This window comes from Anser cygnoides, chromosome Z (assembly GCF_040182565.1).
Source record: "Anser cygnoides isolate HZ-2024a breed goose chromosome Z, Taihu_goose_T2T_genome, whole genome shotgun sequence".
In the NCBI taxonomy this organism is placed as follows: Eukaryota; Metazoa; Chordata; class Aves; order Anseriformes; family Anatidae; genus Anser; species Anser cygnoides.
Window position 1 is genome coordinate 52,619,788 of NC_089912.1, and position 27,511 is coordinate 52,647,298.

The 27,511-nt window shown below is 36.4% G+C and overlaps 1 protein-coding gene across 34 annotated transcripts in view; it reads right to left on the minus strand.

Moving 5' to 3' along the window:
- Positions 1–27,511, minus strand: part of PTPRD (protein tyrosine phosphatase receptor type D) — a 1,327,869-nt gene that overhangs the window by 1,084,488 nt on the left and 215,870 nt on the right. The window contains exon 1 of one of the 34 annotated variants that reach the window (XM_066988362.1): positions 24,212–24,350. The exons of the other annotated variants lie outside the window; for them this stretch is intronic. The gene's annotated coding sequence lies outside the window, so the exon portion shown is untranslated. Of the gene's footprint in view, positions 1–24,211; positions 24,351–27,511 lie in introns of those variants that run through there. 34 annotated transcript variants of the gene reach the window in all.

Genomic DNA, 27,511 nt, shown 5'->3' on the forward strand with positions numbered 1-27,511 from the left:
TATATTTTATTTTATGTCCTAATAAACTGTCTCTGTCTCAACTCACAGGCTTCAGTTTTCTCGTTTCTCTCCCCCATCCCAGAGAGGGAGGGGAGAGGGTGAGAGAACGGCTTTGTGGTGTTTATAAGAAAGAACTGGTGTATAAGAAGTAACTGCCACTGCTACCTAGGTGCTTCAACAAGAAAAAAAAAAAGTATTTAGCACTTATTATTTTTTCTAAAAACATTTTCCACATAAGCACAAACATATTTATATAAAAATACACATATGTAAAATTCATATTAAAACTTTATTTTATTTTATTTTATTTTATTTTATTTTATTTTATTTTATTTTATTTATTCTGCAGAAATAGAAAAATGATTAGTATTTTAACAGGGAAGAAAAAATAGACATAACTGAAACTCTGCACTTAACTTTAATCATGCCTTTGTCTTATCAGTGAACAGACAGACAGATTTTGATTTTCTTATTTTCATATAATGCCACTTGACTCCAGAAGGGATTGTTAGGATTACCTTCTCTCATATGAGAAAAGGTTTCAAATTCTGAATTTGTACTGAATGCTTGCGAGGTGCTCAACATTGTGTAGTTCTCAAAAGACCAGCTAGTTGATATTTCTCTGCTTTTATGTATAAATATAAATGTTTTTTTTATGTTACAGTATATATATATATATATATGTATATATATATTGTTACAGTATATATCCAGCCTACGTAGATAAAAGCTGCCTTGTGTTTACTAGCATTAATGTCTCTCTGTATTGGTCTGTATATTGGTCGGATCATACATTCACTTCTTTTTATCTTTGATGGCCATTGTGATGGCTATTGTTCTCCCTTTGTTTTTCATGAATTCTTTTTCATATAAATACTAATATTGAAAATATCTAGAACAGCATTCAATTCATTAATGATGTTATTAATTCAGGTAGTCATCAGGTACAATTCATCAACTTTTGAGTTTATGTGTTCTGTAGAATAACTTTGTGTTCTATTTTTGCTAAATGCATCTTCTCCGGAATTTAAATTATGAAGAAAAAGTGGCTGACTAATCTGAATTTCTCAATTTATTCATGTTCAATAAAAAGCTATTCATCAGCTTAAACTCAGCTGTGAGTTCAAATCAAATTTAAACCACCTGGGAGTAAACAAAATTGCTCTTCTTCCTGAGCACGTCAGCTGTGGATAAAAATAACAAGCACATCCAAGGAGCTCAAGATTCTGAAACCTCTGTTTCTACCAACAGATTTTGCTAAAATGATTTAATGATTAGAAAGAAGCACCTTGGCTGCATTTTAAATTTAATATTTTGATCTATGATTAAAGAGAATAACAACAACAACAACAAAAAGCAGTAAAATCTTATTTGGAAGTTATAAATAGACTTTTTACTAGTGACAGTATTAATCAAACATTCATTACAAGGAAATTTTAGATGATATTTTCACTTTTGCTTGCCTATTTTTCAGCATCTTCTTCATCTTATGTGTTTTCTATTTACTATACATTTACAAACCCTCTTCATAAATTTTCCAATAGAAAGAGGAGACTATTAAAATTGTTGAAGATTCCAAGTGGAGTGTGAGGCTTTGGGTAAGAAATATATATTTTTAAATAACATTTATCTAACTAGCTAAATTAAATACTTATTTTTGCCTGAGTCCTGTTTAATTGTAACAGGATAATTTATTTTAAAGTCCCAGAAAGAGGTTTATACTGCTTGATTTTAAGGACTCTTGGAGCATGACAGCGAACTGTCATACCCTTTTTCTGGAGTTTATCTGCCTACGTTCAGTGCCACTTCTGATACAGCACAACACTGTGAACTGTCTGCTGGGAATCTGCTACATGTGAAAGAGCTGTGAGGTGCTCCCTCATCACTTGGGGCTTACCTTCAAGCTCATCCCCTCATCCTTGGGCCTTTCCTGAACTACATTACAGATATGCCTGACCATAAGCCCTGTGAATCTGTATGCTGACTTGCCTTCAAAACTTGACTTTGGACTTGGTCCATCATTACAGACTTGATTGGCAACCACTGATATCTTTACAACTGCCACCAGACTTTCTCTGCTTTACTTGTGTGAATGTAGTGGGATTCTACCCTTATCCCTACAGGTATTGTCCTGAAGTCACCAGCTACTCCTGGCTTGCCTTCCTTTCTACAGCAGCCATTCTTGCCTCTCCCTTATAGTAAATTTACCCAGACTGTATATTATTACCTTAATAAGAATGTATTTTTGGATAAAGTATGGTAGTTATTATTGAGATTTATTTCTGGAATTTTGAGGGAACACTTGTGCAGTGAAAATCATTCCCATTTCAACTGTTGTAAAGAACTGATTTTGTATGTTGCACTATAGGCAGTGGGTGGCAACTAAAGGCCTCCATCCAAGTTGCTGGCACATGAACTGTCTCTGGAGATGAAAGAATTGCAGGAGATTCTCCTGCGTGACCATTTTCATTCTTACATGACCAAGTTGTCATGTGATGTCCACCTTCACCTAGAAGACTGTGTGTGGGTCAGAATTACAGTTAAAACTGTAAAATAAAACTGTAAAATACCTTTCGTCTTTGCTGTGCAGTTGTACTCTTTAATCATACACTACACAGTACAGCAAAATACGAACTAAGAAATCATAAAATCATAGAATACCCTGAATTGGAATTGACACACAAGGATCATCAAGTCCCACTCCTAGCTTCACACAAGACCTCACAACAATCAAACCATATATCTGAGAGTGTTATCCAAACATTTCTTGAACCCCAGCTGCCTTGGTGTCATGACCACTGCCCTGGGGAGCATGTTCCAGTGCCCAAACACTCTCTTGGTGAAGAACCTTTTCCTGATATGCAACCCAAACCTTCTCTGACCCATCTTCATGCCTTTACTTTGGAGTGGAGTGGGACAATCACTTCCCTCAACTGTGTAGCAATTCTGTACTTCATCACCCCAGGATACAATTGGCTATTTGGCTGCCAGGGCACACTGTTGACTCATATTTAATTTGTCATCAACTGGAAACTTCAGAACCGATGATGTCTCTCATTCCTCAGTCTGTACATATATCCAGGGTTGCCCTGTCCAAAGTGCAAAATGCAGCACTTGCTTTTGTTAAACTTCATAATATTGGTGATTGCCCTGCCCTCTACTTTGTCAATATCTCTCTGCAAGGCCTCTCTACACTTAAGGGAATCAACAGCTCCTCCCAATTGATTGTCATCTGAAAACTTAGTACACCTTCAAGTCCTGTATCCAAGTCATTTATGAAAACATTAAAGACAACTAGCCCTGAAATGGAGCCTTAAGGAACCCCTCTAGTGACCACCAGTCTGACTTAACACCATTTACACTAAAAGTTAAGCCTGACCCATCAGTCAATTGTTCACCCATCGTATTATGTATTTGTCTAGCTGTATGCTGGACATTGTCTCCAGAAGGATACTGTGAGAAACCATATTGAATGCTTTGCTGAAATTTAAGAAGATTACATCAACTGGCTTCTCTTTGTCAGTCAGATGGTACTTTTGTCATAAAAGAGAATTAAGTTTGTTAAACAGGACTTTTCCCCTGTAAACCTGTGTTGGCTATGACCAGTGACTGTGTTGTCTTTCAGGTGTTTTTCAATGACTCTCACAATAATCTCCAAAATTTTACCAAGCTCCGAAATGAGACTGACAGGTCTGTCTGGCCCTTCTTGAAAACTAGGACAACTTTGTTGCTTTTGCTAGCTTCCAGTTAGCTGGGACATCTCCAGATTCCCAAAACTGTTGAAAAAGAACTGAAAGAAGTTTCACAATGACATCAGCCAGGGGATAAATCCCATTGAGCCTCATAGGCTTATATGCATCTACCTGAAGCAGCAAATCCTCCACAAGTTTGGAGTTGTCTGGGAGATTATTGCTCCTGCAAAGATGCTCCTCCAACTCAGGGCACCTGGGATCCCCAGCCCATCATCAGTGTTGAAGACATTTTCATGGTACTAGCGTAGTCAAAGAAAGAGAACCAACTGTCTATTAAGAATGTGAGGTAGTTTAGTCACTAATGCCCTAGTCATGACTGAGATAGGTTCCTGCTTCCACTTCATGTGAGAGCAGCCTGAAATTTGATTTTCTGTATCTCAGTGGTTGTTCAAGGTCTACCATAATCAAAGATTTTTCTGAAATCCTGCAGTGAATTATGTTTATTGGAAGTTACACAGGGAATTGTAGTAAGCTAGACATATATTTTACTACTACTACTACTAATAATAATAAAAAAGTGGCACCAAATGACACAATGATACTCATTTAGTTCTTCCAGTTGGGTAAATAGAAAGAACTTTGGAAAAGAATCACACCAGTTTTATTAAGTGCTTCCAGTTGGGTAATAGCAAGGACTTTGGAAAAGAATTACACAAGTTTATCAACATCAAGTAACATAAGTATGCATGACATTAATAATGTCTGCATGTGTATGTATATAGATGCCTCAGTGTCATTTTAATGACTAAGCTTGGAAGAATTTTCGGCATTTAATTTATGCTGCATAATTTATTTTGGTTATTTACTTGAGTGTTTTTTTATGACAAATTTAAGTAGAATTCTAAATAGTTATTAAGGTCTGTAAATTATCTCACACATGATCTTAAAAGAAGCCAATTCTTTATGACAGATACCTCTTCCAAATTCAGATTTTTTTGGGGGAAAAACAACAACAACAACAACAAAACACTTTAAAAAGTATTATTATTATTATTTATTTTTAACTGAATATTATATGTATGTATTGCCTAGGTTTTCCTCAGAGTAAAATAAATAAATAAATAAATGAATAAATAAATAACTTAAGACTGCTGTTTCTGAGGCTAGATCTGACACTGATACCAATTAAGTCAACTCTAAAATATTTCTTAGCTTTTCCCTGAATTACTGAAGCTATGGTCATGTGTGCATTTAGTATTTTAAAGTAGATTTACTAGACATCATCATTATCAACACCCTTCCCTTTGAATGCCAAACTGCAGAATCACTGTATCATCCATCAGCTATTTCCTGCTCTCCTTTTCTGCTGAGAAGGAAAAACAAGAAGCAAGAAGGTAACCAGTTTAGGAATATTTACTGAGAGGCGTGGTGCTTCACAGGAAAGTATGGTTTATCCTAGTAGAAGGGGATCTTCACTGGAAGGAGACTTTTCAAGGAGAATGTTATCAGACTTCTCATAGTGTCTATGGTACTTGTCTTACCATGACGTACTCCCATGTGAACATTTAAGCCTGAAAATGATCTTGATTTGGTCAAATGACAACAGCTTTTCTAAATTTTACAAGTAATTTCGTTATGCAGGTTAGCTCCTGTTATCTCCTCTATATATCTTTTTTTGATAAGTACTGGAAGGAATTACTGGAATTGGTGAATGAGGTACTGAGATATCTTCTGAGCACACGTCTTATGCATATTAAATATCCTTGCTTTTCTTTTTCTTTCCAAGTGGTTCACATGGCCTAAAAATTAATTCCAATTATTTTTAATCCAGTCTTCATTCTCCATCTTCTTACTTATTTCATGCAAAAACACTGAATGAGAATTCACAAAGAATGCCAAAAGAAACCATATTGGGTTTTGCTCCAGTGATATCAAAATCTTGTGAAAAATGTAAAATCAAGTAAATACTTTAAGCAAAAGTTTATGAACTTCTTAATAGGAACTCACAAGGCTTAATTTTTTTGGAAAAAAAAAAAGTGAAAAGATAAGTATTCTACATGTTTCCACTAGACAATGGAAATATGCTACGTCAGATAGCATACCTGAAGACAGGTAAAGGATGGACTTTTCTGATCTACAGCTGATTGCTCTGAGTATGTCACAGTCCAAATAATCAACTCTGTCATTTATTTTCTCAGAGCAAGGAGGTTCCTCTTGGTGTAGAAAGTGGGTGCAGATTAAAATTCCCTTCTTTTGTATACTCAGCAGCTTAGACAGTTGTCTCTTATTCCCATTTCTACAAAACCTCTGTCTGTGAGTTATATCCTTTAAAGAGCCAAGAGCATACTGTTACTTTGGCATACACAAAAAGAAGGGAAATTGGAGAAAGATATTGAACGAATTAAGAGAACCAGATGTTTACTGCAGACAATGACAGTTAAGAAAATTTCCGAGTGCAACCTCTACAGTAAGACATATTTTTAAGCAGGTGGATTGCTTTTTAATCCTGTCTGTAAAATGCACATTATGTACAAAACTCAGAGAAAGAAAATTTGACTTGTCAAAGAAAATTTGATTAGGATATTTATTATATTCAGATGGAGAAACTTCCTCCCACCCTGCCCAGAGGGAATACATGGTATCATTTGCTGGTTCCAAAAATCTTAAAATCAAAACAAAGTTTTATTTTAAATAAAATATTAGAATTGGAAAGATTTATCTCACTACCTAGTGACAGGTTTAGTGTAGTTGTTTGGAAAAGATGGCAGAATAGAGTACTCTATATGTACATTATGATGTTTGTTATTGGTACTATCACATGCTGTTCAATTTACTTCTAATTGTCCAAAATAGTAAAAGACTATTGTGGCCTACCCATGAGTTATTCTATTTGCATTTTACCCGCAGTGCTATTCTATTTGCATTTTACCTGCAGTGCATTTGATTGCTAAAATTCTTTCTTGCATTTACTGTAGACGAAAACATGAATGTTCATCTTAATGTTGTGTTCTGTGTAAGTATAAGCAGAAGCATATAAATCCTTAAAGCTGGAAAAGCTAGAGCTAAATAATAATTACTACTGAATGTCACTCTGATGAGTACTTTTATACCAAAAATAAAAACGTCTGCTTTCCATAAAATATTCATGTTCCAGGCTTAAACTTTGGAGGGTAAACATTCTATAGATTCACCAATCTGCATCCATAACATATTTAACAGAACATGCCCATACAGCTAATCCAGTGTTCATCACACAAGCAAGGTAGGTATTTAATTATATGACTGGGTTATTTTATAATACTGATTATACAGGAAGATAACTTAATACTATCACTGAACAATGTTCTTGTTTTAATATATTTTAAATATAAGATGTAATGATCACTCATTGTTAGCTTCCAGGATGCTTCTGCTTTAACTACAATGCATTTTAAGAAGGAGAGATACCTGATAAAGAGAAAATAAAAGACCTGATCTTTGACATTCGTTCTCTTTCCACTAAAAGTTGTAAACTATACTTCAGATCTCTAAATCACACACACAGAAGCAGTACAGAGATATATTTATTGCAAGTTTTTCATCAAACACTTGACTATAACTTTCATAAAATAAAGTTTATATCAAAATGAAACAGACTACTAGCTTTTAGGCATAATATTCTTTCACTTAACACAGGTTTATTATTTACTACATATTTACCGATAAATATATTGTTTTCTTGTCTTTTGGCCTTATTACATTTCTTTGCCTGTTAACAGCTTTGTTACAGTAGCAGAAACCTCTCTGGTGTGCTCTTTGTTGAACTGTGTGTTGAATCAAACAGCAAATCATAACTCTTTGTGGTTAAGAGCAAAAGAATGCAGGAAATGTTAAAGTGTTTAATTTGGTGCTGATACTGAAAGAAATGCTTTCCCTGCCTTAATTAGTTAACATGTTTAGTGTTAATTTGCTGAACACTTTCTGTTTTCAGTTGAGCACAGCTGAATAAAATACTTGTTGATACTTGCAATGGCAGGAGGTAAAGAAGCCTAGCAGAGTTATAGAACCATGGACAGATAAGTCTCTGTAAGGAACTTCATTCAGAGTTGAAATGTAAATAAATGTACAAATTAAAAAAAAAAAAAAGGGAAAAAAAAAGCATTTTCCACACAGTAATGGAAAACATAAAAAACATATTATTTTTAATAGAACTTTGTGATGTTGTTTTATGCTGACTACAAAATCTGCCAAAAGTGTTCATAAAACTAAAGTACACATGGTTATTTTTCCAACTCCTTCCAGCAAACTAAACTTCTTGTTAACTGCAGTTATATTGGATATTTTCTCCTATTGATGGAAAATAACATTAAACTATGATTATTCTTTGAAGAAAATAGGTGACAGAAACATCAGTTTAATGACATGTCTTCTAGTAAGAAACTTTTTTTTGTTGTTCTCTTCCAGGTCTTGTGGTTCCACAGTTAGTTTAAACCTCTTTTGGAAAGCCCAAGACCCCACTGAAAGAAGTGGTCTTGACGTATGTTTTCCTGTCCCCTAGTTATTTGATCCCATTGCTGCCCTAGTTTCAGTGCAGCAAGTTTTTGATATTGAAACCTTGTTTTGTAGTTGATGCCGTTAGCAACAGCAGGCAAGTAGTGGGAATGTAGGGGAAAAGTAGCTATAGGAAATCTACAGTAGTACCTTCAACTGTTTTTTGTGATACTTTCCAGTCTAGAACAGCTAAGGTTAAATACTGAATATTTGCATTAAATTATGTTTATATCTATACAGATGCAAAAAAAATACACTTATACATGCTGCAAACATATATATATGTTTAAATATATGCTCCTATGCAGTGGAGCAAGATTTGAGATTTGCTTAATATTTATAAATTTTATGGCAAAAGTTGTCTTTTAACCTTTTAAATTAAAAATCTAAAGTTAAAACAATTCCAAAGGAACAGATTAATAACAATATATTTGTATGTAACTCCGACAAGTACAAAAAATCCATCAAACTAACAAATGTTTAAAAAGATAAAAAAGCTTAAAGGGTTCAAATCTTTAGAAGTGTTTAATAAAGTTTAGCATAATGTTCTTACACATTGACACAAATCTTATAAATCTCAGTAGTGATCAGAATGCATGATCAGTGAACAATTAAGGAGGCTGTAGTCAACTTATTGGGGAGCAACACCGTATATTTAATATTAAGTTAGGGGACATACTCCGAGATTTCCAATTTTCTTTCTTTTTCCTAAAATGTACCTCTTTTAAGTTTTCTACTTATACTTAACTTATATTCTGGGGTATTAAATGAGATTAGGTGGGATACTAAATGACTGAATTTACTTCTGGAATATTCTTAAGCAAAATTAAAGGCATGGAGAATATATTATTTCACTCTTCAAAGTCTTAGATCACACACACACACACAGAAAACACTTCATTTGCTTTGTAGTTTTTTTGTTTTGTTTTGTTTTGTTTTCAGTTTATCACATCAAAGAACTCATATGATTTTAATCACACTTCTTCAAGTAACTCTAGCTACGTTCTCATCTTTACAAGAGTGCTACAATATTCAAAAAACAGTCTTGAAGGCTCTGGTATTTCAAGTTTTTGTTTTGGGTATTTCAGAAAGCATGAAGAAGTCACAATTAAAAATATATGTAGTGTTACAGAGATATAACAGATTCAGTGTAATTTGAGGAGAGTAGTCAGAGAAAACTTCAATTAGTGAGACCACATTTCTGAAATTTAATATTAGAATATTAATCTTTGAGAAAAAGTTGTAGATGAGTTTTTTTTTGTTGTTGTTGTTGTTTTGTTTGTTTGTTTGTTTTTGTTTTTAACCCATGCACAGGAAAACGTCTAAGCTTTTCAGCTCATTGCACAGTGCTTTTTTTAATCTAATCTTAAGTTGTTTCTTTAGTGTCTGTTGTAAATTCATGTTTCTTGGCCATTCGTAATTCCACAAACTATTGTTATCATAACACGATGGAAAGTCTATCAAGGAGAAAAATCAATCTGGAATGCATAGGAATTTTTTTTTTGGCTTTTTTTTGCCTTAAGTATAAAATAAGATAATCAGGAAAGTTTTATTTATATAGCACTTTGTAAATACATAGAAATAAAAATGAGCATGTTTACATTGAAATTTTGCTGTCAGCTGTTGAGAACATTACTGTCTTTTTCATGGATGTGTCAATAATATTAATCTTGGAAAAAAAATAATACAAGTCTACACATTCAATTAATAATAATTCAGATAAATATTAGGGTGTTTTCTTTGGGATTTTGTTTGTTTGTTTGCCTTTGTTTAAAGAGAAAGTGTGGAACCCATCTGAGCTGGAGAGCATAGGCTTAATGAATAGAATGATCATTAGCCTAACTAATCATCTCACTGGTTCAAATGGTAAAATAAACTATCTTTATGTGTAGAAAATTTCAGAAGTACTTTACAGGATTTTCTCCTGAGCTATTCTGATAAAACAGCTTAAGAAAGCAAGCTGAAAATATATATATATATTTCTTTTTTTTCCTTAGGCTTAAATACTAGATGCAATTTACATTGTCCATGCATTGCCTAAAAGAGTCTGTGACCTTCTTAGTCTAAGCAGAAGACATTAGTGTCAATAAGAAAATTTCAATCTCAAATCAGAATTTTAAAAGTTAAGAAAGTTTGTAAGATAGAAAGTTTGAAAGTTCTGGAGTACACCTCTTATGCGGGGTGGCTGAGGCAGCTGGGGTTGTTTAGCTTGAAAAAAGGAAGGCTCAGGAGAGACCTTAATGGAGGTTGTAGTGAGGTGGGGATTGGCTCTTCAAAGCACCAAAAGCATTTTCCCACTTGAGGGGAAATGGCTTCCAGTTGTGCCAGGGGAGGTTTATGTTGCTTTTTAGGATAAATTTTACTGAAAGCTTTGGGCAGCATTGCAATAGGCTGCCCAGGGAAGTGGTTGAGTCACCATCCTTGGAGGTCTTCAAGAAACATGTAAATATAGAACTTAGTAGCATGCTTAGTAGCATGCTTTGTCAGTACTACGTTAGAGTTTGGACTAGATGATCTTAAGAGGTCTTTTCTAAACAGAATGATTCTATGATATTTTCCATAAAAACAGAATTTAACCAGTTCTACATATATGTGCACTTGTGTGCACGTATATATATATATATGTAAATGTTCTTATTTATATTTATATTTACCAATGTGATTGCAAAACTTTTTTTTTAATCTATAATCATAGAAAAATATTCATAATTACTTTGAAATAAAATGTCAATTTAAACTGCATTCTGTAGTGACATTTTTAATTTTAAATTCTTTGAGAAAAAAAAAAAAAGAATGAATCCTTGTGTGATAAGAACTTTTGTGATTATGTAGGAAAAATATTAAAAAGAAAATCTGATTGGTGTAAAATAAATCAATATACAAGCAAGCAAAAAACAAACTGGGAATTTGAGATTGATAAAAATAAGCAGAGATAACATTTCTAAAGAGATTTAAGTTAGATTTTACACTACAAGATTTATACACTTAGAAAATTTGTCATCTGAAAGCTCTCATCAGCTAAGGAATTTAGCTAGGTTGTTTCTTGAAAGAGGAACATTTTTCATGAGGAGTGATGACGTTATCTCAAAATTCTTTTTCCATGTTTCTCTGCTGTATAACTGAACTTCAGAAAAAAAATCAGCTGTATAGTTGATTACTGTATTACTTTGTGCTTCATTGTACGCTGCACAATTATAGCATTTTAACGAATCTTTTTATTTATTTGAAATAACAACAACAAAGAATATTCTTTTCTCTTAGTTTACATATACGTAGAGATTTTGACACTTGTATTCAAACTTAGCAGTGATCAACAGCTGTTCTTACAGAATAAGGAAAATAAACAAGATAAGGAATGCTGCAATAAAGATTGCAGCTCTTAAGATTCTTCCTGAGCTCCAATTTCTTTATTCTATTTTGATTCTTCCTAAAATTTTAATAAAATGTCAAAAAGAACATCTAAGGAAGCACAGAAAATATCTGATCACATTATTATAACACTTGTAATTTGGTTTAACAGGAAGTAAACTCTGTGATATATGAAATTCAAAGTTATAATTATGCAGAACGTCTGTCATCTAACAGATTCCTCTGGTAAACCAAGTTAATACTAACACACACCAGTGGTTTTTTTTTTTTTTTAATATTATTATTGCTCCAGAAAAGTAGATTTTCAGTCCATAAATAACTTTTTTTTTTTTTTTTTCCAAAACCACCAAGTGCTATAAAAACACTTACAGGAACTACTGAACTGCTAGGTCATTAATTATACTGTAGAAATGTGATGTCTTTAAATATAAGATCATTTGTCTTTCAGAAAATAAGCATTGCTACAATATATGAAGGACTTATTTATCAGACAAATTTGTTTTCTGGAAAAGTGGCAGGTTTAATATGGGATGAGATTTTATGAAGACTTTAGTTAATGTAATTAAATAATTATCCCTTAACCATTAGCCATGTTAACTAAAACTCACACGTATTGGTATTATTCTAAAAGCAAGAAAACATGACAGGATAAGGGAAATGAGAAATAGTAATACAATTTCATAATAGGTGACGTGGTGAAGTTTATATGATTCTTCCAAAAGGGATGCTCTTCTTGCAGTGTTCACATTCAGATGACATGAGGTTACTGGGTTTTTCTCTCACATGCAATAGATTCCCAGAACTACTGGACAGACCTTGCAGTGGATATAAGCTTTCTAAAGACTTTTTCCAGGGTACATCACAAATGTCCTTCTACTAAGTCTTTATATGAGGCTAGGTTAGCCATTTAAAAGTTGTCGCAGCACCAGCTGCAACTAAATGACATGGGTTTCAGTCGTCTTGTGAATATCCATGCAATTGATCTACCTATTGCAACTAGAACACTTTTCTAGTGCAATGTAGGACATGAAGTATGGTTTCAAACTCCCTGGGGCAAAATAAATGAATAAATTAAAAAAAAAAAAAATATATATATATATATAGTCTGACTCTACTTCTTCCAGGTCAATGCATTGATCATGAAAATACTGGATTTTGCAACAGCACTGTTCACACAGAAATTCTATGTAGGAACAGGCTTAAATCATGCTGCCTGAAGGCAGGTGGCATAGTAAACTCTAGGAGTGGAACAGACAAGGAAATATTTTCTTTGACAGTCTTGATGGGATTTTGCATACAGAGAAAATGTTCATGTTCTGCATGCAGATGTCGATTCAATGTTGTGCAGGAACATTTATTCAATGCTTAGCACGAAACATATAGGAAATTAACGGACTCCATGCAATCTCAGGTACTTGGGCCTTTGGAAACAGACAGATCTCATCTGAAGCTGAGTATGACCTTTGAGGATTGTAACTTTGCATTTGGGTTTCTGTTATGGTCATTGAAGTTGAAGTTCTGTGTATCTAGCACAAAAAAACAGATTCCTATATATCAAAGTCAGAGGTTATCAAGCTGCATTCTGTTAAGTCAATTAGCAGGATTCAGCTTGAATACATATGGAGTTTATCCATGTTTGACAATGATAAATCCTTTATATTAAAGCCACATTTCTTCTGTCTACAAAATAAAAAGAATTTACTGGAAAATTTACTGACATCTAAGGTCATATACTTGAGCCACTTCTAAGAAACTTGGTGTGAATTTCCAGGTCATAGACACATAATATTACAGATGATCAAGAGAAATAACACCATTATGTGTGTGTGTGCATTTATATATATATACATAATTATTAAAAAAAAAAAAAGGAGGAAAAAAGCACACAGTCAAGAAAATAGAACAGTGTTTAATTGCACTTGTGTCTAGGATTTCAGTTACAGCTATCAGCTAGTATATAGCATTAAATTAAGGAATATTATACTATTTGGAATATTCATTTTTTAAAATTTAATTTTATTATTATATTTTTTAACAAATTACATGTGCTCTTAGTTCTGAATTATTAAACAAAATGAAGGAAACTAAGTTTTCACCTTCATAAAGTTTATTCTTTCACTAAGACTGAAGCAGATGCACAATATGTATCACTCACACATAAACCAGTTGACTTGGAAAGATTCTCCAGTGTCTCCAGTGCACATGGTAGGTTATATTTGTCATAAACCTTAAACTAGTTAGTGTTGTACCATATTCCACTATCAGCTGAGTTAAAATATGATTGCTCAGCTAAACTGCTATTATTTTTTTTTCTTATTACCTGATAAATTTCACGAAGAATTTATCAATATTTAATTAGTAATTAGTAGTTCAAGAAGGACAGGGAACTTCTCGGGAGAGTCCACTGCAGAGCCACAAGGATGATTAAGGGAGTAGAGCACCTCCCTTACAAGGAAAGGCTGAGGTAGCTGGGTGTCTTTTGCTTGGATAGGAGGAGGCTGAGGGGTGACCATGTTAATGTTTATAAATATGTAAAGGGCAAGTGCCAAGGGGACGAAGCCAGGCTCTTCTCAGTGACGTGTAATGTTAAGACAAAGGACAATGGGTGTAAGCTGGAACATAGGAAGTTCCGCTTAAATGTGAAAAGAAACTTTTTCTCAGTGAGGGTGACAGAGCACTGGAACAGGCTGCCCAGAGGGCTGTGGATTCTCCTTCTCTGGAGATGTTCAGGACCCACGTGGATGCATTCCTGTGTGATCTGATCTAGGTGTTCCAGCTCTGCCAGGGGGATTGGACTAGATAATCTTTCAGGGTCCCTTCAAATTGTTAACGTTCTGTGATTTTGTGATTCTGATTCTGTGAATTATATTTAATTATATTTATGGATAATATTAATTAATTATATTTATGGATATGAAATTAATTATATTTATGGATATTTATGGATAATTATATACTATGGTATGGATTTTAATATTATATTAGTACAGATTTTATTGATAGAATGTGGGCTTCTTTCTTTTATAAAAGAACACTACAGACTACAGAATTTATTTATTTATTTATTTAACTTGATAATTATCATCTGTTTGAAAGAAATACTTGTCTGATATAATCGGTATCTCACTAGTTTATAATCGGTATCTCACTAGTTTATTAGTTTGTATTTCAAAACTATAACACTATAGGAATTCCTATAGAATTTAGTGACATTTTAGTTTTGAGAAAGAAACTTCACAATGTAAAATGAGAAAGAAACTTCACCATCTCTCAGACTTGGAGTATGCTCTATGATAATTGCTATTTATCATAAATTAAAAGAAGCACTGTTTTTTGTGGAATAGGAAATACTTTGTTTGTGCAGCACAGTACTATGTAGATGTGCTAGTTTTCTAGATGCTGGCCTGAACAAAACACATTTTTACAGCACTATATATATATATATTTATATACTTTAATAAATACTTTTAAATATTTGTATATATATTTATATATATACAAGGCCTGTTCAGCCTGGAGAAGAGGAGGCTGAGGGGAGACCTCATCACAGTCTACAACTTCCTCGTAAGGGGGTGTCGAGAGGCAGGAGACCTTTTCTCCATTAACACCAGTGACAGGACCCGCGGGAACGGGGTTAAGCTGAGGCAGGGGAAATTTAGGCTCGACATCAGGAGGGGGTTCTTCACAGAGAGGGTGGTTGCACACTGGAACAGGCTCCCCAGGGAAGTGGTCACTGCACCGAGCCTGTCTGAATTTAAGAAGAGATTGGACTGTGCACTTAGTCACATGGTCTGAACTTTTGGGTAGACCTGTGCGGTATCAAGAGTTGGACTTGATGATCCTTAAGGGTCCCTTCCAACTCAGGATATTCTATGATTCTATGATTCTATGATATTTATGTTTAATTCCAACCTCACTGCCATGGGCAGGGACACCAACACCCACTAGATCAAGTTGCCCAGGGCCTCATCTAACCTGGTCTTAAACACCTCCAAGGATGGGGCATCCACAGCTGAGCAACATGTTCCAGTGCCTCACCACCCTCAATATAAAGATTTTCTTCCTAATGTCTAATATAAATCTAGCCTATTTTAATTTAAAGCCATTCCTCCTTGTCCTATTACTAAGCTTCCTGAAAAAGAGTCACTCCCTATCTTTCCTGTAGGCCCCCTTTAGGTATTGGAAACTCTTGTAAGAGTCTTTTCTTCTCCAAGATAAACAACTTTATCTCCCTCAGTCTCTCTTAATAGGAGAGGTATCTTCATAGGAGAGGCTGCTTGATCATCTTCCTGGCCTTCCTCTGGACTCATTCTAATAGGCCAAGTCCTTGTTATGCTGGGTGCCCCAGAGATGAACACAGTACTGTAGGTGGTATCTTATGAGAGCAGAGAGGGATAATCACCTCCCTTGACCTTCTGGCCATGTTTCTTTTTATGCAGCCCAGAATACTTTTGGCTTTCTGGGCTGTAAGTGCACATAGACGGCTTATGTTGAGCTTCTTGTCAACCAACACCCCCAGATCCTTCTCCTTAGGACCTGGCTTCTCTCAATCCATTCTCCACCCAGCCTGTATTTTTGCTTGGGGTTGCCTCAGCCCAGATGCAGGATCTTGCATCTGGCTTTATTGAACCTCAGGAGGTTCACACAGGCCCACATCTGAAGCCTGTCCAGTTCCCTCAGAATGGCATCCCTTCCTCCAGTGTGTCGACCACACCATACAGCTTGTTGTCATCGGCCAACTTGCTGAGGCTGCAGTCAATCTCACTGTCCATGTCACCAAAAAAGATGTTAAGCAGTGCTGGCCCCAATACTGACCCCTGGCCCCAGTACTGACCCCATCATATATAATGATGGCTACAAAGAGCTTCACAGTTTGTATAGATGAAGTTGCAAGAGTTAACAAAATTTAAAGTAGTCTAGGAAAGTTGTATTACTGATACAAGAACATGTTCATAACAATACAGATTTTTTACATTTTTATTCTGTATGCATCTCTTAATGCAATAGTAATTTAATTTATCTTTCATTATGCTCAGAGACTGAGGTTTTTCCTGTTCAGGCAAAAAATACTATAAATGAATTCTGACAAAAGAAGAATGGGTATCATTATGTAATTTTTCTTTCTAATTATTACTTACTCTTAATAACTAATAGCATGGTAGATTGCTAGTTTTGCAGGCATTTCTAGTAAAGTTAAAAAAAAACAACAACAAAAAAAACAAATTTACAAACGATTTTGAGAGAAATCATTATGACTTTTTAAAAGAATGATGCATATCTGATGTATACCTGAAATGTGAATCTACTAGCGTTTATTTAACATTTTACTAGTAATAAGAATGAAAAAACTGCAAGATTTTAATAGTGATTTTATTTAGGAGTATGAATTTTTTGAACTTTTACCTTTATCATTGGATTTTGTTATAATTGGTAAATTTTCACAGATGGTCTTTAGTTGAATAAAAAACTTGGAAACATTTCTGGTAGTCCAAATATTATTTAATCAGCATGTCTCATTAGTAAAAAGTCTTTTTTTTTTTTTTTTTTTTTTGTTAGCTGGTATGCATACAAAACACAACTTTTAATTGGATTTTAAATTCATCATTGATTAAACTGGATGGCATCATATGATGTAACATTTTAATCACAAATTATTTCAATTAAATGGAATTTCAAAACATGGAAGTTATAACAGTATAAATTGTAAAGGAATTTTTGTTTTGAGGCTTGTGCATGGAGGGAATGGGATGATGATTTAGAAAGCAAATAAGCCGCTTACTCAGGGCCTCAGCTAACCTGGTGAACCCTCTGGGCAACCTGTTCCAGAGCCTCACCACCTTCTGAGTTAGAATAAAAATAAAATTATATACATATATATATATATATATAGTGGCTGGTTAAATATGATATTTTTAGGTATTTCAGATTAATGGTACCTCAGACAGTGCTGCAGCAACAGAACTGCAGCAGATTGAAATGCAATGGTTGCCTGAAAACTTGGGTTAGAAGGAATCCAGACAACAACTGATATCCAAGTTAGCTCTATAAGCATTGTGGTGAGTTGAGAGTGGTGGCAGGATACCATTGGACAGATTAGAAAGAGGGTTAAAAAAACACTTAAAATGGGACACAGGAAATTCACACAAACAGGTTACAGAACAAACAAAAGTTCATCTAAAAACAAATCAGCTTTGGGGATTTTTTTGTTTGCCCTCTCTGGCCTGCGTGCCAGGCTTTTGCCATGGATGGGGATCAACCTATATATACTTCTGTGTATTTTTTTTTTTTATGTCTGTATATTTTCTACTAATGGTTTCTCCTAGTGATCAGTCTGAGAGAGGAACAAAATAACTGCTGGTGTTGTCTGCGGTGGTTTTTGTTTGTTTTGTTTTGTTTTTGGGTGCTGTTTTCATCTGTGTTGATCTGTGAGGCTGGCTGTATGTTTGCATATACACATACACTGTGTGTCGGTGCTTGTCTGTCTATGGCCTACATGCTCAGCCTTGATACTCCTTAGGTCTGGGAGCACTGGAGCAGCCTTACCCCTCTATTGGGCTGCCTATTTTGGCAACTCCTAAAAAGCAAGCTTTTACAGGTCTGTGAAGAGATATTCATTATTTTATTCCTTAAATGTAAGGGCTGGAATGTAATAGTTACACCTGATCTGCTTTTACTCACTTGTTCAGGCAATATATTTAGGTGCTGTTGCATTGGGAACTTGGAAATGATGACTAGTAAAGACTAACTTGGAGCCACATACAGATCAAACCCTAGCTGCAATGACAACAGCTATTAATACAAACTAGTAATTAGTGCAAACTGAAGAGCTACATAACGTTTCTCTCCAACTGTGCACTGATAATGAGAGTGAATATTGAATCCTCTAAATAAAGTGAGCTGCTTCATAGAAAGCTTCTCAGACTCTTGTCTTGAGTTATAACTTAAGGACCTAAACACCAACTCTCAACTGTTCCAGTAAGAAAAACATCAGAGTTTTTTTGAGCAACCTGTGAAATGTGAAAGACACAGCAAGTGTCTTCAGTATGCTACTGAAGATTTTCTGCTTTTCTTGCATACCACAGGATTCCTCATACCAAAGTGAGCTGGTGACCTGACTGTAGACAGTTCTCTACCAAACAAATGGAAAACATCTCACAGAGAAAATTATTGGGTTGTATTTGCAAAGGAAGAGCTAGGTTTGTGTAGCTGCTGAATTTCTGAGACAAATAATCAAGGCAGGGCTCATTGAGAGGACTTCGAACTAGGTATGAAGGGGGACAGGGATGAAATGAGGCTCGATAGAGATGAGCCTGGGGGAGCAATGCCAGGGTTGAGGGTGACGACAGTGGTGCAACTGAAGTGCGTCTTCACCAATGCACGCAGGATAGTCAACAAAGAGGAGGAGCTGGAAGCCATTGTGAGGCAGGCAAACCATGACCTAGTTGCTATCATTGAAAAGTGGTGGGACCCACAGCTGGAGTGATGTAATGGCTGTCTACAAGTTCTTCAGAAGGGGCAGGCAACTTTTTTTGGGGGGGGGGGGAGGGAGGGGGCGGGGTTTGCTCTCTGTATTAGAGAGTGTTTCAACATTGTTAAGGTAATGATGAAGTAGAGTCCCTGTAGATAAGGATCAAGGGGGTGTCCAACAAGGTGGATATCCTGGTGGGAGTCTGTTATAGACCACCAAACCAGGATGAAGAGGTGGATGAGGCATTCTATAAGCAGCTGGAGGAAGTCACACAATTGCTAGTGCTTGTCCTTGTGGGGTACTTTAACTTCCTGGATATATGCTGGAAATACAATACAGCCTTGAGGAAGCAGTCTAGAAGGTTCCTGGAGTGTGTGGAAGACAGCTTCCTGACTCAACTGGTTATTGAGCCTACCAGAGAGGGTTCCCCACTAGACTTGATGTTCAAGAACAGAGAAGGACTGGTGGGAGATGTGGTTGGGAGTTGTCTTGGGAAGACTGACCACGAAATGGTAGAGTTCTCTATTCTTTGTGAAGTCAGGAGGGGGGTCAATAAAACTGCTACCTTGGACCTCTTGAGGGCACACTGAATTTTTCAGGACACTGGTAGGGAAGGTACCTTGGCAGTCAGTCCTGAAGGGCAGAGGGGTCCAGGAAGGCTGGACGCTCCTCAAGAAGGAAGCCTTAAAGGCACAGGAGCAGGCTGTCCCTGTGTGCCACAAGATGAGCTGGTGGGGAAGTAGACTGGCATGGCTGAACAGGGAACTTCTGCTGAGTGTCCAGGAGAAAAAGAGAGTTTATGAAAGGGGCAGACAACTCAGGGAGAGTACAAGGAAGTTGACAGCATACACAGAGGAAAAATCAGGAAGGCCAAAGCCCAGTATGAGTTCAACCTGGCCACTATGGTTAAGGATAACAAAAAATGTTTTTATAAATATATTAATTGCAAGAGGAGGGCCAAGGAGAATCTTCATCCTTTACTGGATGAAGGGGGAAACATAACTACTCAGGATAAAGATAAGGCTGAGTTTCTTAATGCCTTCTTTGCATCTGTCTTTATTAGCCAGACCGCTTATCCTCAGAGTACTCAGCCTCCCGACCTGGAAGTCTGGGGTGTGGGACGGGAAGCAGAAGAAACTCCCCACAGTTTGGGCGGAAACAGTTAGAGACCTGCTGCTCCACCTGTACTGTCACAAGTCCATGGGGCCAGATGGGATCCACCGAAGGGTGCTGAGGGAGTTGGCAAATGTGATTGCTGGGCCACTTTCCATCATCTATCAGCAGTCACGGTCATCTGTGGAGGTCCCAGATGACTGGAGATATTCATTCTAATGTGATGCCCATCTATAAAAAGGGTCATAAGGAGGACGTGGGGAGCTACAGGCCTGTCAGCCTTACTTCAGTGCCAGGAAAGGTGGTGGAACAGGTCATCTTGAATACAATCATGCAGCATATACAGGACAACCAGGGGATCAGGCCCAATCAACTTCATCTTCTCTGACTGGGTGACCTGCCTTGTGGATGAAGGAAAGGCTACTGACTTCTAGACTTCAGCTACTGACTACTAGACTTCAGCAAGGCTTTTCACATGGTCTCCCACAGTATTCTCCTGTAGGAGCTGGTAGCCCATGGCTTGGACAGGTACATTCTTTGCTGTGTTAAAAGCTGACTGGACAGCTGGGCCCAGAAAGTAGTGGTGAATAGAATGAAATCCAGCTGGCGACTGATCGTGAGTGGTGTTTCCCAGGGGTCGGTGCTTGGGACGATCCTCTTTAATATCTTTATTGATGATATGGGTGAGGGAATTGAGTGTACCCTCAGTAAGTTTGCAGATGTCACCAAGCTGGGGGAAAGTGTCAATCTGCCGGAGGGTAGGAAGGCCCTGCAGAGGGACCTGGTTAGGATGGGTCAATGGGCAGAGGCCAAGGGGATGAGGTTCAACATGGCTAAGTGCCAGGTCCTTAACTTCTGCCACAATAACCTCTTGGGGGAGAGTGGCTGGAAAGCTGTGCAGAGGAAAAGGATCTGGGGGTGCTGATTGATGCTCACCTGAGCATGAGCTGGCAGTGTGTCCAGGTTGCTTTCTTGGCATCCTGGCTTGTATCAGGAAGAGTGTAGCCATCGGGACCAAGGAGGTGATCGTCCCCCTGTACTCTGCTCTGGTGAGGCTGCACCTTGAGTACTGTGTTCAGTTTTGGGTGGCTCATTACAAGAACGACATTGAAGCCCTGGAACATGTCTAGAGAAGGGATATGAAGTTGATGGAGTTGCCTGGAACACAATTCTTACGAGAAGCAGCTGAGAGAACTTGGATCATTTAGTCTGGAGAAAAGGAGGCTCAGGGGAGACCTTATTGCTCTCTACAACTACCTGAAAGGAAAGCTTCTTCTCACAGGAAACTAGTGATAGGACTAGAGCTTCAGCTTCAGCTTCTTCTCACAGGAAACTAGTGATAGGACTAGAGGGAATGGCCTCAGGCTGTGCCAGGGGAGGTTTAGGTTGGAAATGAGGAGACATTTCTTCTCAGAAAGAGTAGTCAGACATTGGAATGGGTTGCCCAGGGAAGTGGTGGAGCCACCATCCCTGCGGATGCTTAAGGAAAGGTTGAACATGGTGCTTAGGGACATGGTTTAGTAGGTGACATTGGTAGTAGGGTGATGGTTGGACCAGATGATCTTGGAGGTCTTTTCAAACTGCAATGAATCTTAGGCTAAGTTAATATTGAGAAGCATATCATTATATTACATTGCATTGCACTTCTGTAATCATTATAATAACAATATACATATAATACATATATTTTTATATATGTATGTTTATTTATGTATACAAATATCTTCAGCTAGTCACACTTTTGCTTTTCTCTACCTCAACCCCTTTCATTCACCTGCCACAGAACTTTAAAAAAAAAAAAAAAAAGCCATTAAATATATTTTAAAAAGAATCAGTAAAAGAATCAGTATAAGTCCACTCCCTTACAGTTTACCATTCTTGCTAGCCGAGATATGGAATAAATTATAAAGCTGATTAATCTGGTTAGTGAATGATTTTCTTAATTTCAAGTAATTATGATTTGGAAAAAAAATAAAAAATTTTTGTAAAAGGGGGAGACACTGATGTGTATCAAGGAAGACAAGTTGGTAGCAGAATGTAATATATATTTGTATTTTCTAAGATGTGTAAATCAAGTGTGATTGGAAAACAGAGGCTGGAGAATAAAATCAAAGAAGCAAACAATCCTGAGAGACTTGAGCTGCATGGGACAATGAAAATTGATTGATGTAGTACAGTTCAATAGCTAACAGAGCTACATAATTATATTAAAATTTTTGGGTCATATGGTACATAACAACCGACAGCGTATTTGTATGCAAGCATGATTTTAAAAATCCTTCTTTTTGTAGTCTTAACCAACAGATATTGGTATATCTGGCACTCTCTCTGAAATCTCAATAAATGTCTGTTCTTTTAATCATTAAAAGCACTTGAAATAAGTCTGTATACCACAAAACATTACATTATAACAGTGCTGACAAAAAGAGTTAGGTATCAGAAAAATATAATTTCAAAACCTTGATAAAATTAGCTTCCTAAATATGTCATCTTAGCTTCCAAATTAAAAGTAAAATCCATACCACTTAAAAAGTATGCTTACATAGCAACATAAACATAACTTGTGGCTCAGTTAATTTTATATCTGGCTTATTTATTCGGACGTGGAAGCTTTGTTCCATATCAAGAAATGGATTCCTGCAACTGATACTTTTTCAACATAAGTTACTAATTTGACTGAAAGTTATAGAATCATTGAATATCCCAAGTTGGAAGGGACCCACAAGGATCATCGAGTCCAACTCCCAGCTCCACACAGGTCTACCCAAAAATTCAGACCATATGACTAAGAACACAGCCTTGAACTAAGAACGCTTAAACTCCGACAGTCTTGGTGTCCTGACTTCATCCCTGAGGAGTCTTTTCCAGTGTGCGACCACCCTCTCGGGGAAGGGCGTTTTCATGATATCCAGCCTGAACCTCCCCTGTCACAGCTTGACACCATTCCCATGGGTCCTACCACTGGTCACTAAAGAGAATAGGTAGGTGCCTGCCGCTCCGCTCCCTCCCGTGAGGAAGCTGTAGACCACGATGAGGTCCCCCCTCAACCTCTTCTTTTCCAGGCTGAACAGACCAAGTCACCTCAGCCGCTCCTCATATGTCTCCCCCTCTAGGCCCATCACTATCTTTGTAGCCCTTCTCTGGACACTCTCCAACAGTTTAATGTCCTTTTTGTACTGTGCCCCAAACTGCACACAGTACTCGAGGTGAGGCTGCACCAGTGCAGAGTAGAGTGGGACAATCACTTCCCTCGACCGACTAGCAATGCTTGATGTACCCCAGGATATGGTTGACCCTCCTGGCTGCCAGGGCACACTGCTGGCTCATATTCAACTTGTTATGAAACAAAACTCCCAGATTCCTCTCTGCAGGGCTGCTGTCCAGCATCTCATCCCTCAGTGTGTACATATAGCCAGGGTTGCCCCTTCCCAGGTGTTGGACTCAGCATTTGCTTTTGTTAAACTTCATGTGGTTGGTGATTGCCCAGCTCTCCAGTCTGTCCAGATCTCTGTGAAAGGCCTCTCCACCCTCGACAGAGTCAACAGCTCCTCCCAGTTTAGTATCATCAACAAACTTACTCAAGACACCTTCTAGTCCTACATCCAAATTGTTTATGAAAACATTGAAAAAAACTGGCCCTTAAATGGAGCTCTGGGGGACCCTCCTGGTGACTGGCCACCAGCCTGATGTGGCCCCATTTACCATAACCCTTTGAATCCTACCTGTCAGCCAATTGTTCACCTAGGCACTTTAGCATTTCTTTTTATTATACATATTTAACTTACTGCGGAGTGTTTCATAGTTGTGCAAAGGCCCTAAGAGGGGAAAAAGCTCTGCCATTTTATTTTATTTTTTTTCATGTCATATAAGGAAATTGTGATTAACATAAAAACAAATCAGTTTCCAACATTTCTGAAAAACATGTTAGTGAAATCTTGATGTCCTTCCTAAGCATGACATACAGCACCTGCTTTATGTACTCAAAGATAATATAAATTGGTCTCCATTGTAATTCTAGCTCTCATGGGAACCTACTTACTATTCAGCGGCTCTTTGATTTGTCATGATTTGATGGCCTCTTATCACGTTCATAATGCACACTCTTTTTTCTTTCCTTAGCAACAACTATTTCACCTCAACAGCAGCCCCTGATGAAAACAAAAACAAGTAAAAAAGTGTTTGTTTTTTTCCTCTTTTATTTTTTATTTTTTCTTTCCTCTAGCACCTTTATGACTATTCCCATCTTGGATCGTTACTACTCCGGTAATGCCAGTCAGTATGTATTTGATCAGAACAGCATCAATCTGAGAGTTTTCTTGAATACACTTTGAAATGGGTTTTCAAATTCGTATCATACTTTGGTACTTAGAGTTGTCCCACTATAAATCATTTTGAACTTTCTGTGAACTTCTGATTTATGCAGTTTCCTAAGAGTACATGGATAACGGGATTGAATTTTACATCTTGGAAACTTAGTGTGGTTGTTGCAGTTTGTTGGATATTTTGTAAGACATGCTCAGGTATCAGAAGGGATGTAAATTAAGAACTTAATTTTTTTCTCTCACATTGTTACAAAATTTAGGGAACTGTTAACATCTATAGAAACTTTTTAATATCTTTTCATTTGAGCCTATTTACATCAAATATAGTTTTCCAAAATATTCCTTTTTAAATGTAGCAAGAACAGTTAATGTAACTGACTAGTTTAGTTTAGTTCTTGTTCTTATAGAATGGAGAGGTTGTCCTTGTAGAAGTACCTTTTTTTGTTTGGTTGGTTTGGTTTGGTTTACCACTTTTCCCCCTATGGATTTATTATTTATTTGTTTGTTTGTTTATTTATTTATTTATTTATTTATTTTTCCCATAGCAATGATGCAGTTGGCTAATGCCAAAAATCCTCAGCTTGTTGTGTGGAAGTTGGCAAGAAGCTTGTGCACAGCAGCTATTTCAAAACTAGTAACAGATCTGCAAATATAATTATACAGGAAACGTAAAAAGAAAAGTTGTTACATTCCACCATCATTCTACTGAGAAATCATAGAGTGCTCAAAAACTCATTTATGTGACAGAAGTTCTTAAACACAGACACATAAATATTTTTTTTTTTTTTTTTTTAAGAAGAAATTAAACCACAGAATCATAGCATCATATAATGGCTTGGGTTGGAAGGGACCTTAAAGATCATCTAGTTCCAGTCCCCTTGTCATGGATAGGGATGCCTTCCACTAGATCAGGTTTCCATTCAACCTGTCCTCAAACACTTCCAGGGATGGGACATCCACAGGTTCCTCTGGGCAACCTGTTCCAGTGCTTCATCACTCTCTGAGTAAATATTTTCCTCCTAACCTCTAATCGAAATCTCCTCTCTTTTAGTTTAAAATCATTCCCTTTTGTCCTATCTGCCAAAGTAAAAGGTCACTCTCTGTCTTTTTTATAATCACCCTTTAAGTACTGAAAGGCTGCAGTACAATCTTCCCAGTACCTTCTCTTCTCCAGGCTGCGCATCCCCAGCTCTCTCAGTCTTTCTTCACAGGAGAGGTACTCCAGCTCTCTGATCATCTTTGTGGCTTCTGGACCCATTATAACCTCCATTGACCTGCTGGCCACACCTCTGTCGATGTAACCCAGGATACAGTTGGCCTTCTGGAATGCAGTGGTACATGGCTGGCTCACGTCAAGCTTTTTATAGACCAGGACCCTCTCTACATGACTTGTCTCAATGAGTTCTTCTCCCAGTATGGACTTATGCCTGGGATTGCCCTGACCCAGATGTATCACCCTGCACTTGGCCTTGTTGAACCTCATGAGTTTCATGTGGACCCATTTCCCAAGCTTGTACATACTCCTCTTTCCTTCCCCATATTTTGCTTCCTACACCACAGTATCCAAATTTAAAACCTACATGCAGACTCAACTGATTTTTTTGAAGTAAGAAAAAAATGAGCTTTTTGCTTCCCAACTCAGTGTTCCCCAACTACTTTTCTTGTAATGTATATCAAGCAGATCATTATTCTCAAATTCTCCAGTGATGTGGTCATAGGAGTGCATTTGATACTTAGTGAATCAATGTGAATTGTTGAAATATAACCCTAGAAATGACACAAATTGTGCTTCTAGAGAAGTAATATAATAGAATTTATCTGGTAATTAATGTATGAAATAGGAAAGATCAGAAAATAGAGTTATGTGGAATTTTAAATACAAGGATTCTACCCTCTACCGCTTCAAAAGTGGTTCCAAAAATCTCAGAAAAACATAACAAAACAAAACCTGAAACTTGTTCTGATATTATGGCTTTAAGTCAAACCAAAACCAAAACAATAACTACAAAAATAAAAACAGAAATTAACAAACAAGGAAAAAAAAAAAGATTTCTTGAAGGACACAAGCCTTCAACAATATTAAAAAATGTTTTGGAAGTATATGTACATCTTTAATTAATTATTAATGGTCAGGTGATAACCCAGTTTATTACTAGAAAAATCAAAATCACAAATTTTGTACTTTCTTCCAGATATGTGTGTGTGAAACAAAAATGAAAATAGAACCTAAATCAATAGAAATATAGTACAAAATTTTCGTTACTTAACAGCATTGTTCTTGGTAATACTAACATAAGATAATGACAGAGACCTGTCAAGATTGAGCTTGCGCTGAAAAACATTATATGCATGTATGAAACCTATAGGGTATAGATCAGGCACCCATGGAACAAAGTTAGAACATGCTGATAAGAAATAAATAGAGGCCTCCTCATGTATCTGTATAATCACCAAAATTATAGGGTGAGGAACTAGTTACTCACTATTTTCCCTGGCAAATGTCATACTATTAATATCCTTTTTCTGTACCCACAAACTTAGACATAGATATATGTATACATAGAGTCTCAGTAGTAACTAGCCATTAAATACAAATCTGTGTTGCCAGGTTTCATGGTTCTCAATAACCAGAAACCCAGATATCCATGTTCCTTGTTTTGGAAGAGAAATAAGTTAGCTTTTAAAATGTTATAATTTATGTCAGAATAGTTTTTCAGGTATCAAATGCATATACATGTATATATATATATATACGTATATATATATACATGTATTAGATCTGCTAAAATATCATGAAATACTCTCCATAATAGTAGAACTATCCGTGAACAAGGCCAATATATCTTTATATTCCAACCATGAAACCAGTTATTTAATTTCTTCAACTAACAGAGATCTAGATTTCAACATATTTGTATTTTTCGTATTAACAACAATATTTTTTGAAGTGGAGGAAATATTATGTCACAGATGGAAAAAATCAAACCAAGCTTTATTTTGTACCTTGTGTAAATACA